Below are 18,502 nucleotides of genomic sequence, written 5' to 3'. Positions count from 1 at the left end.
ACATGCTCTGAGAGTTTGGCGAAGGGCAAGGTGAAAGTCAAGATGGAGGAGGTGGAACCTCCTGAAGATGAGAAAGATTTGGGCACAAAGGGAGCATGAGGAAGTGCATTACAAGCACAGTGAACAGAATGAGCAAAATCAAGAAAAGGCATGGTGTGGGCACAAACAGTGACAGACCAGTCCAACTAGGGTGGAGGATGTTTATTGGGCAGTAGTAGTAAATACACTTGGATAATTTCAGTAGAGTGGGACCAAATTTAGAAGATCGGCTTACTAGACTGAATAATTTAAACATCATGCATTAGGGAACAGGGAGTCATTATGGAGTCGTAAATAAAGATAGACAATGTGTTTTGGGTTTTTGTTGTTATTGTTTACAGACAGGATGTCACTCTATTGCCCAGGCTGGAGTGCAGTGGTATAATCATAGCTGGCTACACCACTGAACTCCTGGGCTCAAGTGATCCTGCCTCCTCAGCCTCCTAAGTAGCTAGGACTACAGGAGACACCACCATGCCCAGCTATTGTTTTAAAAAAATTTTTGGCCGGGCGCGGTGGCTCACGCCTGTAATCCCAGCACTTTGGGAGGCCGAAGCGGGCGGATCATGAGGTCAGGAGATCGAGACCACGGTGAAACCCCGTCTCTACTAAAAATACAAAAAATTAGCTGGGCGCGGTGGCGGGCGCCTGTAGTCCCAGCTACTTGGAGAGGCTGAGGCAGGAGAATGGCGTGAACCCGGGAGGTGGAGCTTGCAGTGAGCCGAGATGGAGAATGGCGTGAACCCGGGAGGTGGAGCTTGCAGTGAGCTGAGATCGCGCCACTGCACTCCAGCCTGGGTGACAGAGCAAGACTCCGTCTCAAAAAAAAAAAAAAAAAAATTTTTAGAGATGGGCTCTTGCTATGTTGCCCAGGCAACACACAGAAAAGCAAAAGGAACCAGAAAAATATTATGCATAATCTCTAAACACAGGTAACTGCTGCTTTGACATATTTCTTTCTGATTTTAATATACTTTTATATAGTACTGATCTCGCTATATAAGCAATCTTGAATCTTGCCTCTAATATAATAGTGTGAACATTTTCTATGTCATTAATAGCTTTAAGCTTTGTTTTTGTAGCTATGTGACCTTCCTTTGTATAGATGCACTGTGATTTGCTTATAAGACAACAGCTGTCTTAGTCCATTTTGTGCTGCTATTATACCTCAGACTGAGTAACTGTTAAACAATAGAAGTGTGTTTGGCTCATGGTTCTGGATCTGGGAAGTCCAAGGATGAGTGGGCACATCCGACGAGGGCCATTTGCTACATCATTACATGGCAGAAAGCATCACATGGACAAGAGGAAGAGCAAGACAGGACCAAACACACTTTTGTGACAAACCCACTCCCATGTTAACCCACTCCATTTATGAAGGCAGAACCTAGGTTTGTTCTTTTTTTTTTTCCATACTAGAAATAGTAAGAAGGAACAAATTTTAAGAGTTAGCAATATACTGAGGGTGAAAAAGAGAAAAGAGTCAAAGTTGTCATGTTCTTGGCAAATGTAAATAAGACAAAGCAAAAAGAGAACCCATAGACAAAATGAAAGATTAAAGAGCAATATAGAAAAAAATTGAAACACGTATGATAGAAAAGAGGCTAATTTCCATAAAATGTAAACAGCTTGTACCAATCAATAATGGTCAACAACCTAATAGGAAAATGGGCAAAGGACATGAACAAATGGTTCTAGAAAAGGAAATACAAATGGGTTTTAAAAACAAAAGATAATCAACTTCACTCACAAGTGTGCAAGTTAAAATGAAAATGAGATAACATTTTAACAGATTTGCAAAGACCAAAATGTTTAATAACACACTTTGTTAAAGAGGATGTTGGAAAATAGGCAATGCATACATTGCTGATAAGACCATTTGTCTTATCAAGGTGATTTATGTGATCACTTGTAGGATAATTGGACGATAGATATTGTATTAGTCTGTTTTCACACTGCTATAAAGAACTTCCCTGAAACTGAGTAATTTATAAAGGAAAGAGATTTAATTGACTCACAGTTCCGCATGGCCAAGGAGGCCTCAGGAAACTTACAATCATGGTGGAAGGAGAAGCAGGCACCTTCTTCACAAGGCGGCAGGAGAGAAAGAAGTGCAAACAGGGGAAATGCCAGACACTTATAAAACCATCAGATCACATGAGAACTCACTCACTATTATGAGAACAACATGAGGAAACTGCCACCATGACCCAATCATTTCCCACCACATCCCTCCCTCGATACTTGGGGATTATGGGGATTGCAATTTGAGATAAGATTTACATGGGGACACAGAGCCAAACCAAATCAGATATCAGTGTGGAAAGTGGACATATCCTTTAACCCAGCAATTCCACTTTTAGGAATTTATCCTACAGATAATTCATAATATGTGTAAAATATAATATATAACCCAGATAATTCTTGCAAGTGTGTTTGTAGGAGCATAATATTGGAAACAACATAAGGTATACCAATAGGAAATTTTTTAGGTAATATATGGTGTATCTGTAAAGTTAAATATCATGCAGCCATTAAAAAGAACCGTGTGAGTTTGTAGGTACTGATATATTAATAGTAATTCTCCAAGATATATTCTTGAGTAAAAAAGCAGGGTGCAAAGGTTAGTACTGTGTAAGAGAGGTACGTAGGGCTGGGTAGGATATATATAGATTTATTTGTATGTGTACAGACTTGCTTTTGATCAATACATATGAAACTGATAATAGTTGTCTGCAGGAGAGGCACTGAAGAGGTGGAAATTAAAGAATAGAATTTAAAAAGAGACTTTCACTCTACCCTTTTATTCCTTTCAAATTTTGTGCCGTATATCTGGTTTTTGTTTTGTTTTGTTTATTGAGACAGGGTCTCTCTCTGTTACCCAGGCTGGAGTGCAGTGGCACAATCATGACTCACTGCAGCTTTGACATCCTGGGCTCAAGCAATCCTCCTGCCTCAGCCTCCCGAGTAGCTGGGATTATAGGCATGAGCCACCATACCTGGCCTATATCTGTTTTTCTATTCTAAATAAGATGTCTTGAAAGGAGTTGCAATGGGAATATCTCAAGAGGACGATGGCTTTTCTACATTATGTGAAACCAAGGTTCAAAAGGACGGCCACCTGGATTCTCTCCAAACTGAGATTCAGATACAGCTGTGTCAAGTGTTCTTTCCTTTAAACCCAAGATGATCAGGCTGTGAATGTTGTCTTTCTTATTGAATTGCCCAGCACCTGACCCATATGGGATGTGCTTAATAAATATGTTAGATAGTAGATTAGGATTCTAACCTAAAGAGTGAAAAGTGGAGGAGCCATGGATAGAAATGGACATATCAATGTGAAAGGAAGACTCAGAGACAAAAAGCATTTAGAAGTGAAAAGAAGATTCCCTGCAAAAATGTTACAAGGAAGTCAGATTTCAGAAAGACCAGCTCAGAGCCTTGGAGCCAGTCTGCACTTTTCGCATTAATGCTATATACACAGCAAGAGTCTCAAGAGGGTTGTAGAGAGAGATGAAGTTGAAGAGGTGGGCAGGGCCAAGTTTTCTTGGGCCTTAGAAGCCATGGGAAGGAGAGAGAAGGAGAGAAGTTAGAAATTGAAAAGACAAACATATTGTTCAGACTACTTTGGCTTCAAGAGATGCAGAGCTAAATAAAATAGGTAATTTATTGCCTTGGGTAACTGGAAAGTCCAAAGACTCAACAATATCATCAGGATATTCTTTCTCTTTCTCCACCCTCCCCAACACCCACTTTTCTGCGTTGGCTTTATTCTCTTGCAGACTCTTTCCACATGTTGGCTTCTGGCAACTCCAGCTTTTCAATTAACACATAAGTGTCCCCAACAGTTCCTAATAGTTCCAGTAAAAATCTCATCACTAATTCATATTGGACAACTGTGTCACATGCCCATCCCTAAAATAGTCACTATGCCAAACACTGGTAGGCCAGGCAAAGATCATAACCCTTACAGGTCATGACTTTAATATTATGAACCAAGAGTGAGGGAGGGATGGGTCTCCAAATAAATCAGGATGCTGTTTCCAAACACAAAGATGCTGAACAGTTGAAAATAATAAAAATAATAACAGTCCACTATGGGCAAAAACAAGATCAAATGACAGTTGTTCCCTTCCTTAACAAAAATTAGAAAGAGCCTTCGGAGAGAGAAAAAGTTAAGATGCTAGAAAAGGTTGGGGAAGGGATGGTGTTTGGATGGAAACGTTGGTAGAGAATAATTATGAACTCTAAGAGCTAAGAAGGATCCTGGCAGCCCTCTAATCCAACTTACCCCACCTCTCCAATAAGCCTCCTCCCACTGCCTCCCCAACAAAAAAACAAATTAGGATCCCTTACATGACCATTTAACCTCTACTTGAACATATTCAGTAATAGATAGTTCATGATTTTGGAAAGTATTTAATTTTTTTCATTTGTGCAAGTGTATGGGATACTTGAGAAAATATTTAATTTTATTGTCATATGGGTCCGATTCTTTAAAATGTCTGCTTTTCATTGAGCTGAAATCTAGTACTCAGTTTGCCTTCTGGATTAACAAACCATGAGGCTACTACTTCTTTCATCAGACGATCCTTTAAGTGTTGGAAGACACTTCATTTCTGTTCCAGTCCTTTCTCTCTTAGCCAAGTACAACCAGTTCTTTCAACCACATATCAGGTGACATGGTTTCCAGACTTCTCTTAACCTAGTTGTCTGTATTTGGATTCATGCTAGTTTGCATGTGTCTCTCTTTAAAATTGCTTAAATATAAGCCTCCAGATGAGGCCTGACCATTGCTGAGTTCAGTGGGACCATTGACTTCCTTTATCTGGACACTATACATGCTTTGCTAATGCAACCTAAGATTCACTGGCTTTTTTTTTTTTTTTTTTTTTTTTGCATTGTATCACAACTCACTAATTTTGAGCTTATGACCGTTAAAATCCCCAAGCCTTTTTTTTTTCCCTCATGAATGGCTGCCAAGTCAGGCCTTTTGTAATTACGTAGGTGGTATTTTTTGAGCCAAAAGAATAGAACGTCCTATAGTGCGTGTTTGCGTACGTGTATGTGTGTATATGTGCATGTGTGAGATGAGCTTTGACCTGTGGTTTCAAGTCAGCCACTGCCAACCTTTGCACCCACTTTTGCTTTGTGCCAGCAGTTCTGGATGAATGAACAATTTGGTGTCTGTAAGCTGCACCACCCCTCTCCCTCTCCTATATCAAATTAAAGGGTAGCAGCCAGGACAGCTCTGGAGGCACCTGGAATTAGTCACATCTGGCCTGTGCTTTAGAGAAGAGTCATCACCATGTAGCCAAACTGATAAACCTTCTGCTCAAGTCCCAGATTCCTAGATCCACCCCGGTATCCTTAGTGGAGCTGAAGCCCTTCGTGCTCTAGCTGTGTCATCTGGGGGTCCTATTCCCTTATGACCTCCTCACCTGGTTTATAGAAGACCCTTTGCACAAGGCTATAACCTGCTTCTTCTGTTTGGAAAGATCTCCCTGATCTAAGATTTGCACAACCATTGCTGTGTTAACGCAGGCCAGGCGCGGTGTCTCACGCCTGTAATGCCAGCACTTTGGAAGGCTGAGGCGGATGGATCACGAGGTCAGGAGTTCGAGACTAGCCTCACCAACATGGTGAAACCCCATATCTACTAAAAATGCAAAAATTAGCTGGGTGTGGTGGTGCGTGCCTGTAATCCCAGCTACACAGGGAGCTGAGGCAAGAGAATCGCCTGAACCCGGGAGGTGGAGGTTGCAGTGAGCCAAGATTGTGCCACTGCACTCCAGCCTAGGTGACAGAGCAAGACTGTCTCAAAAACAAACAAGCAAACAAACAAAAAACAAAAACATTAATGCCTAGAAGTCCTCTCCTATTCTCTGTCCCAGGCCCCTTAGACTAGAACCTGTGCATGTAGACAGACCACATAATGAACTAAAGTTCACCTTGTCTCTTGGATTTGATAATTTCCACTGCTGACCTCTCCCTGGCAGAGGCTAGATCTTTCGACTCAGTGAGTCTCAGCCCCAACACTGCCACGAGGTCCTAAGTACCTTGAGGCTCTGGGAAAGTGCCACTTATGATAATTAAGGAGAATGGGCAACTGGGACACTGAGGGTGTGGCAGAAGGTGGAGTCTTCCCTGACTCAAAGAAAGGGAGGTGCATTGTGCGAGGAGTGGCTGGAGAGTAGGGGGATGTAGATACCACCTGCCCTTTCATCTCGCCTCCCACAATGCATGCATTCAAGGGCAAAGACAGCCACTCTTATAAAAGAACTGAGTTCTCAGACTCATCATGATGCGAGACTCGTACCTCAAACACTTGAAGAGCCTACCTGTTTGCTAGGATTTATTTATCAACTTCCTCACAAATCTCTGCAATAGCTGTCAGATTGTGTCAACAGCAATAAAGAAATGATATATTTGTGCTTCTTGCTCACATATTCTGAGTCCCTGGAGAAGAAATGGTGCCTTGAAGAACAATGGTGAAGCAGAACCATCCATGATGCTCTCATCACCTTTCCAAACTTGTTTTGTGTGATGCTCTTTTGTGTTATTTTCAAAGGAGGAACCGGATGTTTTCCTAAAGGGAAATTTCTAACACCCTCTTTCTGAAAAATAAGACACTGGAACTGAGGGACCATCCACTCAGGATTTCCCAGGTTATGACCACAATAAAGTCATGGATGATATCACCTATAGGAGAGAGTTTTTCAAGAACTGATGCAGTAAGTAGCATATAAGAAGTAATTCTGGCCAGGCACAGTGGCTCATGCCTGTAATCCCAGCAGTTTGGGAGGCTGAGGCGGGAACATCACTTGAGTCAGGAGTTTGAGACCAGCCTGGCCAACATGGTGAAACCCCATCTCTACTAAAAATACAAAAATTAGCTGGGCATGGTGGCACATGCCTGTAATCCCAGCTACTCGGGAGGCTGAGGCATGAGAATCACTTGAACCCAGGAGGCAGAGGTTGCAGTGAGCCAAGATCACGCCACTGCACTCCAGCCTGGGGGACAGAGTGAGACTCTGTCTCAAAAAAAAAAAAAAAAAAGAAGTCATTGCTAAATTTTATAAGAATTCCTAGATACTCAAATACTCTTCCTTACCAATCCAGAATTAGTAAGCCAGAAAATGAGAATAATTTTTCTTTACATTTGTTAGTGAGGCTAAGATTAAAAACGGAAAAACCAAACCAGAGATGTGTGGGACTTTTTTCATAGCAAAATAAAAAGTACCTGGAAGAAAATCCACATAAAATCATTTCAAGAGAAGTAATGCTGACACATTTGCTGAGGAACTGTTAATCAGAATGTTTAGACCAGATCCAAGGATGTCAACCCATTGGCTCCTCTGCTGATTATTTTGGGACAGAACCAAATTTCAAAAGGAAAAGAAATATAAGATAACACTTAAATAAACCTTGCCAATTCTGAGTTAGAAACTATTAGCAAATATGCTCAGCACTTCTTTCATCAAAGAGAGTCAAATACAGTTTTGTGTTTGATACAGACTGTTTAAAGGGTTTAAGATAAGTATCACTTATTTCAGAATAAAAAATATTAAGGCCCATAAAGAGTAAGGTCTTGGAAGAGGGAAGAAGGGAATGAATTCAAGAGCTCATGGGAAGGAAATAAGATAGAGAAACTTGAAGGGAAGGCAGGAAGAGATGGCATGGGACAAAGGTGGATAAGGGGGTCAAGTGCTTTCGCCTTTATTCAATGTTATCAGTAAAGCAGGAAAGGGGGAGGGGCTACCTCAGTTTCCCTCACTAGACTGCAAGATCTGTTAGGGCAGGGACTGGCTCTGTTCTGTCTCTAGTATAATACCCTCTGCCCAGCACAGTATATAGCATATTTTTTATTCTCAATTATAATTTGCTAAATAAAAGGAATGAAAGAATGTGGGCATTAGGGACTTAGAAGAATGGAAAATGCTGGGAATCGCTGTGTTAGGAACTGTGCTCTGGAATCAACAAGAAATGAATAATGAGGTTGCTAAACTGAGGTTAGGTGGTATGCATTTAAAGAGAATTGAATCAGCATTTTTCTGAAGTTCAGAAGAAAGAACAGAAAAAGCAGTCAGATGGGAATTGGCATAACCAGCAGAGTGGAATGGAAACAGGGTAAGAGAGTTTCATATGCATGTGAGGGTGATGAAAGCCAGGCTGGAAATGAGGTCAAGGGTGGAGACAGACTGAAAACAGCAATAGACTGACAAGGTCATGAGATTACAGGCACTTCTGAAGGCTTTAGACAAAGAGCATAAAACACCAGGATAGCAGATAGCATATAGCTTTGTAACACATAGATTTGTAATAGGATAAGTGTCCAACTCAAATATATACCCTGAATTCTGTGAGTGTTCAGACATGGACTGTGTCTGATGTGTTTTCTCTAGTAGCTCAGTTTGTTAATTAAATAAATTTTAAAAAGAGGAGAGAAGGAAGAAAATGAGTTAAAGTCTTGCTTGACGTGTTATATCTATTGAAATTATGAGCTTAGATTTTATGGATATAAATGTGTGTGTGTGTGTGTGTGTGTGTGTGTGTAATACATACTCACACACAAAAACATATACCATCCATAAACATCCACAGATATTTTCTGCAATATTGGGGTTGATAACAATGACTAGAATATCCGTCTGTTAAGTTGTGGTCAATCTTCCGTACTGTGGGATGGGGCCAAGATATGGCAAATATAGGCTAGGCTTGAGGACCCAGGGGGTAGGCTAGAGGTGTGGTGCTGCTGAGGGCAGAGAACTAGATCCAAATTCCTGGGTATACATAAAGTTGAAACGTCTTGTTCAGAGGTCACTTACTGAAAAGGGAGGACCTAGAGGTGACAAGGTGTGGTCTCACCAGCACCAGAGACCATGAAACTGGCCAGGTTAAACAGAGGGGCAAATTAGCAGACACCATATAGGCAGATCCAGAATTACTTTGTAATTTTATAATTTATAAATTCACACAGTTACATTGTAACTACTTTTTGGAAGACTCAGAAACCAAACCCTCTGCAAAAACCCTTCAGGCTCTTAAGTTCTCTGCCTTCAGTATCAAACATGTTTCTTCTTCTAGGATTTTCTATTAAAAATAGATGATTTTAAGCTGGGCGCAGTGGCTCATGCCTATAATCCCAGCACTTTGGGAGGCCAGGGCAGGTGGATCACCTGAGGTCAGGAGTTCGAGACCAGCCTGACCAACATGGTGAAACCCCATCTCTACTAAAAATACAAAAAATTAGCCAGGTGTGGTGGTAGGCACCTGTAATTCCAGCTACTCCAGGCAGGAGAATGGGTTGAACCTGGGAAGCAGAGGTTGCAGTAAGCTGAGGTCGTGCCATTGCACTCCAGCCTGGGTGACAGAGTGAGACTCTGTCAAGAAAAGAAAGAAAGAAAGAAAGAGAGAGAGAGAAAAGAAAGAGAGAAAGGAAGGACAGAGGGAGGGAGGAAGAAGGAGGAAGGAAGGAAGGAAGCAAGGAAGGAAGGAAGGAAGGAGGGAAGGAGGAAGAAAGAGAAAGAAACAAAAAAGATAGATCAATGCCTTTAATCAATTTTCCTATCATCTCTTGTTAAAATGTCTTGTCATGAGGTTCTGTTTATTTATTTTGAATTTTCTTGAAGCAAACACGTAGATTCAAATTTAGGTTCCTCAGGTTGGAAATTCTTCATTTGTGAAAAATCAATGCAAATGTATGTTAGAAGCCTAATTAAAAGAAAACAGTGATTCATTACTAGATGGGGGTAAAGTGGGAGTAGGGTTTGGACAGAGGAGAGAATGAAAGGAACTTCCACTCTCCTCCAGATTTCCTTAGCCTTTAAAATGTAGTATTTCAAGGGAATCCATTGTTTGTTTTAAAGGAAAACAAAAATTCCACATTTGTTTTCCTGTTGGGTCTATAAATCAGTAAATATTAAGGTGGAAACAAAAGAAATACTTCTTTGTGATTAATCATCTACTTTAGTCATCCAAACTCTTGAGCTTGATTGTGTTGCAGATTGCACTTCTGAAAATAGTCTCAAGTATTGTTTCGATACCCCAAAATGCTTGCCACTAAATTATTCCTGTTCTATTCAACACTGAAATACAGAGAAGATCATTTAAAAGAGCTCATGTGATCTATGGAACTAACTTTATAAATCTAGATTGGGCTTCCTCCTCTGTAAAAAATAAATTATAGTAGCAACTTCAGTGTGTGGGAATTTTATTTGAACAAAGTCATCTCAAAATCACAGCTCTGTAGTAATTGTTCAGTTTTTCCCTCATGTCCTTGGGATACATTGTACAAAGTTTTGCTTTTATCACAGGATACTAAACCCTTAGAAACAATTTGAAATTGAATACAGATCTCTGGCCCCAAGACCTCAGATAAATTTTTCTCCCTTGCTGAGTTATCCAACCATTTAAAAATCTTACTTTCTTTGATCATTGATAGGAATGTTGGCTTGGCACAGTTATTTTACAAACAACTTGTGATGTTTATTGAAAACTCCCAAGTATGAATTTCAACAAGTTAACACAGGGCCCTAAATTTTCCCTTCCAGCCCTAAATATCAGCTGATATGTTCAAGTTATTATATGTCATCTCTTGCCTATCTTTTTATATCACACAAACTTTCAATTAGCCATTTTGGGTTCTGACCACATTTGCTAGGAAATTACTATTTAAATATGTCTTCCCCTAACACATTTCTAATGGGATTCCCCTGGCAAAGGTAGATGAGATTTTAAAAACTGGAGCCGTACTAGAACAGAATTGTTTTTGGTAATTGCTGATGAGTTTCTTGGATAGCATACGTTCAGTTAATGTGACAATTCTAAGAACAGATGGCAGAAAAGAAGGGTGAAAGGTGGTCGTCCTGCAAAAACAGGCTGTCCAGCTTCAAGCAGGAGTTATTTTCTACTTAGTTGCCTTTCTCTACTGTTTTCTTCTCAGTGTTTCAGTGCTGAGATTCTGCCAAGAATATGAATTAAATACAATGTGAAAGGAAAAGGAAAATATTAAGATAAAACTTCCAAAAATGATATTACAGAGAAGAATAAAGTTTTCTTTCTTCCTTAAAAACTTTCTATGAAATACTACCTTCAAATAAAAGCCACTGAGTCCTATATCCCATCATCTTAAAATAACACTCTGGGTGATAGCTAACATTTATGGGCTTACCTCATTTTATTATGCTTTGCTTTACTGCACTTCACATTTTTTTTTTTGTTTTTTTGTTTTTGTTTACAAATGGAAGGTTTGTGGCAACCCTGCATCCAGTGAGTCTATTGGCAACATTTTTTGGCAGCCTGTGCTCATTTTATGCCTCTGTGTCATATTTTGGTAATTCTCACAATATTTCAAACTTTTAAGTTATTATTATATCTGTTATGGTATTTCTATCTGTTATGGTGATCTGTAATCAGTGATCTTTGATGTTAATATTGTAATTGTTTTGAAGTGCCATGAACCACTCCCACCGAAGACAGTGAACCTAATCAATAAATATGCGTGTGTGTGTTCTGACTACTCCACTGACCAGCCATTCCCCCATCTCTCTTCCTCTTCTTGGGCCTCCCTATTCTTGGAAACACAATCTTGAAATTAGGCCATTAGTAACCCTACAATGACATCTAAGTATTCAGGTGAAAGGAAGAGTCGCATGCCTCTCACTTTAAATCAAAAACAAGAAATGATTAAGCTTAATGAGGAAGGCAGGCCAAAAGCTGAGATAGGAAAGCTAGGCCTCTTATGCCAGTTAGCCAAGTTGTAAATGCAAAGGAAAAATTCTTGAAGGATGTTAAAAGTGTCACTCCAGTGACCTCATAAATGAAACAGCCTTATTGCTAATTTGGAGAAAGTTTAAGTGGTCTGAATAGAAGATTAAACCTTAAGCCAAAGCCTAATCCAGGGCAAGGCCCTAACTCCCTTCAATTTTATGAAAGCTGAGAGAGGTAAGGAAGCTTCAGAATAAAATTTTGAAGCTAGCAGAGGTTGGATCATGAGGTATAAGGAAAGAGTTTGTTTTGTGCCATAAAAGTACAAGGTGAAGCAGCAAGTGCTGATGTAGAAGCGGCAGTAAGTTATCCAGAAGATCTAGCTAAGATCATTAATAAAAAGGACAATACTAAATGACAGATTTTCAATATAGACAAAACAGACTCATATAGGAAGAAGATGCCATTTGGACTTCATAGAGAGGAGAAGTCAATGCTTGGCTTCAAAGCTTCAAAGGAGAGGCTGACTCTCTACTTAGGGGCTAATGCAGGGGCGACTTTACGTTGAAGCCAGTGTTCATTTACCATTCCACAAATGCTAGGGCTTTTAAGAATTAAGCTGAATTATGTCAGGATATTGATAAAGAAAAAAAAGAATTTTGCTAAACCTACTTTACATGTGCTCTAGAAACAGAACAACAAAGCCTGAATGATTGCATATCTGTTCACAGCATGGTTTACTGAATATTTTAAGCCACTGTTAAGAACTACTGCTCAGAAAAAAGATGTCTTTCAAAATATTATGTCTCACTGACAATTCACCTAGTCACCCAAGAACTCTGATGTACAAGGAAATTAATATTGTTTTCATACCTGTTAACCCAACATCCATCTGTAGCCCATGGATGAAAGAGTAATTTCAACTTTCAAGTCTTATTATTTAAGAAATACATTTTGTAAGGCTATAGCTTCCATAGATAGTGATTCCTTTGATGGATCTGGGTGAATTGAAAACTTTGTGTAAAAATTCACCAATCTGGAAGCTATTTGTCCTTCATGGGAAGCGTTGAAAATATCCACATTAACAGCAGCTTGAAAGAAGTTGACTCCAACTCTCATGCATGACTTTGAGGGGTTCAAGACTTCAGGGGAGGAACCACAGATGTGGTAGAAATAGCAAGAGAACTAGAATTGGAAGTGGAGCCTAAGATGTGACTGAATTGCTGTAGTCTCATGATAGAACTTGAACAGGTAAGTAGTTGATCCCTTATAGAAGAGGAAAGAAAGTAGTTTTTTAAGATGGAAACTACACTTGGAGAAGATGCTGGAAACATTGTTGAAATGGCACAAAGGATTTAGAAGATTTCATAAACTTAGTTGATAAAGCAGCAGCAAGTTTGAGAGGATTGATTCCAATTTTGAAAGAACTTCTACTGTGGGTAAAATGCTGTCAAGCAGCAGTGCATGCTACAGAGAAATCTTTTGTGGAAGGAAGAGTCCATTGATATGGCAAACTTCACTGTTATCTTATTTTAAGAAACTGCCGCAGCTACCCTAACTCTCAGCAACCACCACCCTGATCATTCAGCCACCATCGACATCAAAGCAAGACTCTCCACCAGCAAAAAGATTATGTGTTTGACTTGCTGAAGGCTCAGATGATCATTAGTATTTTTTAGCAATAAAGTATTTTTAAATTAAGGTGTATACATTTTTATACATAATGCTATTGCACACTTAATAGCCCACAGTATAGTGTAAATATAACTTTTATATAATAGGAAACCATAAATTTGTGTGACTCGTTTTATTGCAATATTTTTTTTATTTTGGTGATCTGGAACTGAACCCACAATATCTTCAAGGTATGCCTGTATTGAGCTATTACTAAGTGCCAGACACTGTGCTAAATACTTTATATGTGTTATTTTATCTAATCCACACAGAAACCCTATGAAGAAGGTATTTTTATTACCTTCATTATAAAAATGAGAAAACAGGCCTAAAGGACCTTGATGTATGGGCATTCATCACCCTGATTTAGTCATTTTAGACCTTGTACTGGAAGGGCTCTGAGAATCCAAATTCACCTGTTATTTTTCCACCCAGTGAATATTAGCACCTACAAGTATAATCAGTATGGGGATAGAAGTTGGTTATAGTATTTTTCAACTTTTAAAAGGTTTTCTTCAGTAATTCTGCTTCTAGGCATATACCCTAGAGAAACTCTCCTGCATGAGCAAGAAGATACATGTATGGAAATGTGTATTTACATTGCAGTCAAAATGAATAAACCAAATTTCCATGTATCAACATGGGTAGATCTTGAAAATAGTGTTTTGTTGTTGTTGTTTTTTAAAAAATAAAGGCTATAAAATGATACATTCGGTATAAAATCATTTATGTAAAATTTTGCTTAGTAAAAACTATTTAAAATATAAAACAATAGAATATGTTATTTGTGAATTTGTACTTATGTTGTAAAAGTATAAAAATGTGAACCAGATAGACTAGGCACAGTGGCTCACGCCTGTAATCCCAGCACTTTGGGAGGCTGAGGTAGTTGGGTCACCTGAGGTCAGGAGTTCGAGACCAGCCTGGCCAACATGGTGAAACCCTGTCTCTACTAAAAGTACAAAAATTAGCCAGGCATGGGGGCGGGCACCTGTAATCCCAGTTACTTGGGAGGCTGAGGGAGAAGAATTGCTTGAACCCGGGAGGCAGAGGTTGCAGTGAGACAAGACCCTACCATTGCACTCCATCCTCGGCAATAAGAGCGAAACTCCATCTCAAAATAAATAAATAAATAAATAAATAAAGGCTGGACGCGGTGGCTCACGCCTGTAATCCCAGCACTTTGGGAGGCTGAGGTAGTTGGGCCACCTGAGGTCAGGAGATGGAGATCAGCCTGGCCAACATGGTGAAACCTCACCTCTACTAAAAGTACAAAAATTAGCCGGGCATGGTGGTGTGTGCCTGTAATCCCAGCTACTCAGGAGGCTAAGGCAGGAGAATCACTTGAACCTGGGAGGGGGAGGTTGCAATGAGCTGAGATTGTCCCACTGCACTCCAGCCTGGATGACGGAGTGAGACTGTCTCAAAAAAAAAAAAAAGTGAACCAGATAGGTAAAACTTCAGGATAGCAGTTACTTGAGGGAAGAAAGGAATGGTGCACTAGGGGAAGGTGCAAAGTAGGCCTCAACTCCATTTCTATGTTTCATTTATCTTGTTATAAATAATAATACAAATATGAGAAAAGTTAACATTTATTCTTATAGGGTCTACATGAATTTATTACCTTACTTGCTGAAAGCTTTTGTATTAAAAAAAAAAAAAACTTTCATCCTAAGAAAAATTTATGTTCTTGCTGGAAAAGAGCAGGAATCACCATATAAAACATAATCTCACTAAAATTTTAGCTTACAAATATTTTTTGAAGCAGGTTTAACTACAAGCTCAATTTATCCATAAAATAACTTAGTAAGCCATCCATAGAATGTCTATCTTTGAGTCTTGGAAACTCAATGTGTCCTCCAAAATGAACTAGTTGTAAAATATATTCCTCAGTAATTTGATTACGGTGAATTTCTTTATTCAGCTTTACATTAGCTGCAAACCACAGGGTGCCAGTTCCTACAACCTCTCACAGCATTATCCAGGGCAACAGGAAGAACAGTTGCCTGGGGATTGCTCTGGGCCATGTGCTTCTGGCCATAATTCCTTCTTGTGGGTCACTGTTATCATCTGGACTGTGCATTCCCAAATCTGATTCCCCCAACCACCATTCTTCCTCTCCTTTTCTTCATTTCCAACAGCATAGGATTTCACTCTGAGGGTAAACGACCATGCATGCTATCAAATTAGGCTACGTAAATCTGGCAGTGAGTGTTCTTCGTTGCATTATTTGGTATCAAGGTTCTGGGTCATATCTAAAAGTGTTCCAGCTTGAAAATTAATTTAATCTCTTGTTTGTTTGCTTTGTTTGGAATCATTTCACTCTTTAGATAATAATGTAGTTGAGGAATGCTGAAGCCAGCATTATTTGAAGTGCTACTTATTGCTTACAATTATATTTCATAAGTGTGGAAATTATTCTGTGTATACATTTAAATATAATCCTTTTCAGTTATATAACAATCAGCACCCGTTTTTGTGTGTGCATGTATTCATACACTTTTTTTATATTTGCTTTGTTTCAAAATTGATAAAAGGGCTACAAGTATACATAAAATACAGCACCAGAAAAATTCAGTCTGAAGGCAGTGAAGAAATGGGAACAGAGAATTTAAGCCAAGAGTGAGTTAAGTATATAAAATACATCCTGTTAAATCTTATACACAGACCGGAAGGAGACCACATATAAGGCTTTAAGCTTTCTCACAGCCAAGGGAAATACTGTCAGTTCCACAGTTAGGTTTCCAGAAGGCAAAAACAAATGGGGATAATAAACAAGAGAAACACAACTATACCAGGTGCTAAAACCAAAGAAAAATATTTTCTAGATATTGTCAGAAAGAGTAGATATAGCAACAAGTTTCATGGCTCCTATAAATCCCTTAATGTAGGCCCGAAGTTTTATACCACAGGGGATTCTTTAAGGAAATCTGAGGGGAGGAAGGAGCCATGGCATGGGGTCAGGGGCTGGAGAGGGTGGGGAGGGGGTGGTCTAGGCCCTATCCAGGGGCTAAAATGTCACAACAGTTGGCCTTGACATGAGGCTCATTACCAGGGTGACCATGTAATTTATTGTCTAACCCAGGACCCTTTGAGAATGAAAGAGGGTACTATTAATAATCAGGCCCCCACAATAGGTGTAAGCCATGAGTGTCCTGGGCAAGCTGCCACATATGGTCACTCTAAGTCATTGCTCATCACCTGCTGACATCCTACCCCGGTGCATCCTGCCACTCTAGACCTAGTGAGCCAACCTCATCCTGTCAAACATGGAGTTTGTCTAATCAGCTCAATTTGTAGAAGCCTCTGGAGGATTCTGGTCCAGGTCACCAGCACAGTGTGGGCTTGCCTGTGAGTCAGTCAAACAGAGAAGGGAACCAAGAAGGACTGGAGTAGGCAAATGGGAACAGTTGCCTGAGAATCCATCAAGAAGAGCTTTGGGAATATGTCAGAAGAATGGGTGGGAGGGGAAATAAAGAAGATTCTAAGTAATTGCATGGGTCCCATTAAGAGGAAAGAAACAATTTCCTTTCGCCTGGCACTCTCTGAAGGGCCCAGTGAGAGATCTAGTGGAAGAAAACTTCCTGAAGTTGGGATATTATCATAATGACTGAAACACTTATGCTGTGGTTCTCAAACATGTGATATGAATTACCTGGAGAGCTTGTGGAAAACTAGATTCTAGCACCCCAACCCCATAGATAATGAGTCTGTTAGTCTGAGATGAAACTCAGATATCTATTTTAACAAGCAAGATTAGCCAGGCATGGTGGCACACAACTGTAGTCCCAGCTACTCAGGAGGCTGAGGTGGGAGGATCGCTTGAGTCTAAGAGGTCAAGGTGATCGCACTGCACCACTGCACTCCCACCTGGGCAACAGAGTGAGACCTTGTCTCAAAAAAAAAAAAAAAAAAAAAAAAAGACGAAGAAGAAGAAAAATTTCTATGACTCTGCTGGGAAAGAAACTGAATCAATTTGGAAATCAGTATATTTAGTCACATAAGGACAGGTAAGGAGGAGAGTCAAGCAGTAGCACATTCCAATGATCAATTGTACCAAATTAGAATCTCTTTCTCCCTGGACAAGGCCCAAGACTGCCTCTCTAAGCCAGGTGAAATGATGGTGGAGAATAAAGCCCCCAAGCTCCCATTCATTCCTGGTTGCACTTTTCCCCCCCAGTGAAAAAAACATAAGGCCAAGCTTCTTGCCTTTGATGTCCTGAAGCAGAATTAACAGTACCCTGTCCTGTGTTTGTATCATATGTACTTTATTGGCTCTTATATTGGAGTGAGTATACATATTTGGACACAGAGTCTTGCTCTGTCATCCAGGCTGGAGTGCAGTGGTGTGATCTTGGCTCACTGCAGCCTGCAACTCCCAGGCTTAAGTGATCCTTTCACCTTAGCCTCCTGAGTAGCTGGGACTACAGGTGTGTGCCACCATGCCTGGGCACACGACAAAACTCCTAGAGATGGGTTTTGTCATGTTGCCTAGGCTCAAATATCTGCCTGCCTCAGCCTCCCAAAGTGCTGGGATTACAGGCATGTGCCACCACACTGGCCTAGAGTGATTTTCTCCATGTCAGTTTCCCTGGCAAGTTTACAAGCTGCTCAAGGGGAGGGACAATACTTTACCATATTGGTGTCTCGCAGCACCTAGGGAAGGCATGTCATGTGCATAGCTAAGCTTCTTTGCCTGCTTCCTTCTTCTCTCACTAGGTGTCAGGCATTAAGCTCTCTGCCTTCAAAGTTTAGTGGGAAAGGCCTACAAATAATGACAATGAAGTGCTTTATACAGAAAAATTATAGAGGTAAGCATGGTTGTTGTGGAGCTAGGGAACATGAACTTGATTTAGCCTGTCAGGACCAGTGACAGTTGATAGAAATGAGCCAGGCAGAGGAGGGGGGAGGGGGCATTTTAGGCACAGTAGCATCTGCAAAGCTAGGTAGTACCTACAAAGATAAAGAAAGTTAGCAGGGTGTATAAGAAAGAGAATAGAAGGAAGAGAGGAAAGGATGGGGGGATTTGTGGTACTGCTAGTAGCTTACTGTGGCTAAAGAAATGTTCACTTAGGCTGTG

The sequence above is a fragment of the Hylobates moloch genome, unplaced genomic scaffold, assembly GCF_009828535.3.
Source record: "Hylobates moloch isolate HMO894 unplaced genomic scaffold, HMol_V3 SCAFFOLD_9, whole genome shotgun sequence".
Taxonomy (NCBI): Eukaryota; Metazoa; Chordata; class Mammalia; order Primates; family Hylobatidae; genus Hylobates; species Hylobates moloch.
Note: the sequence above shows the minus strand (reverse complement) of the source record.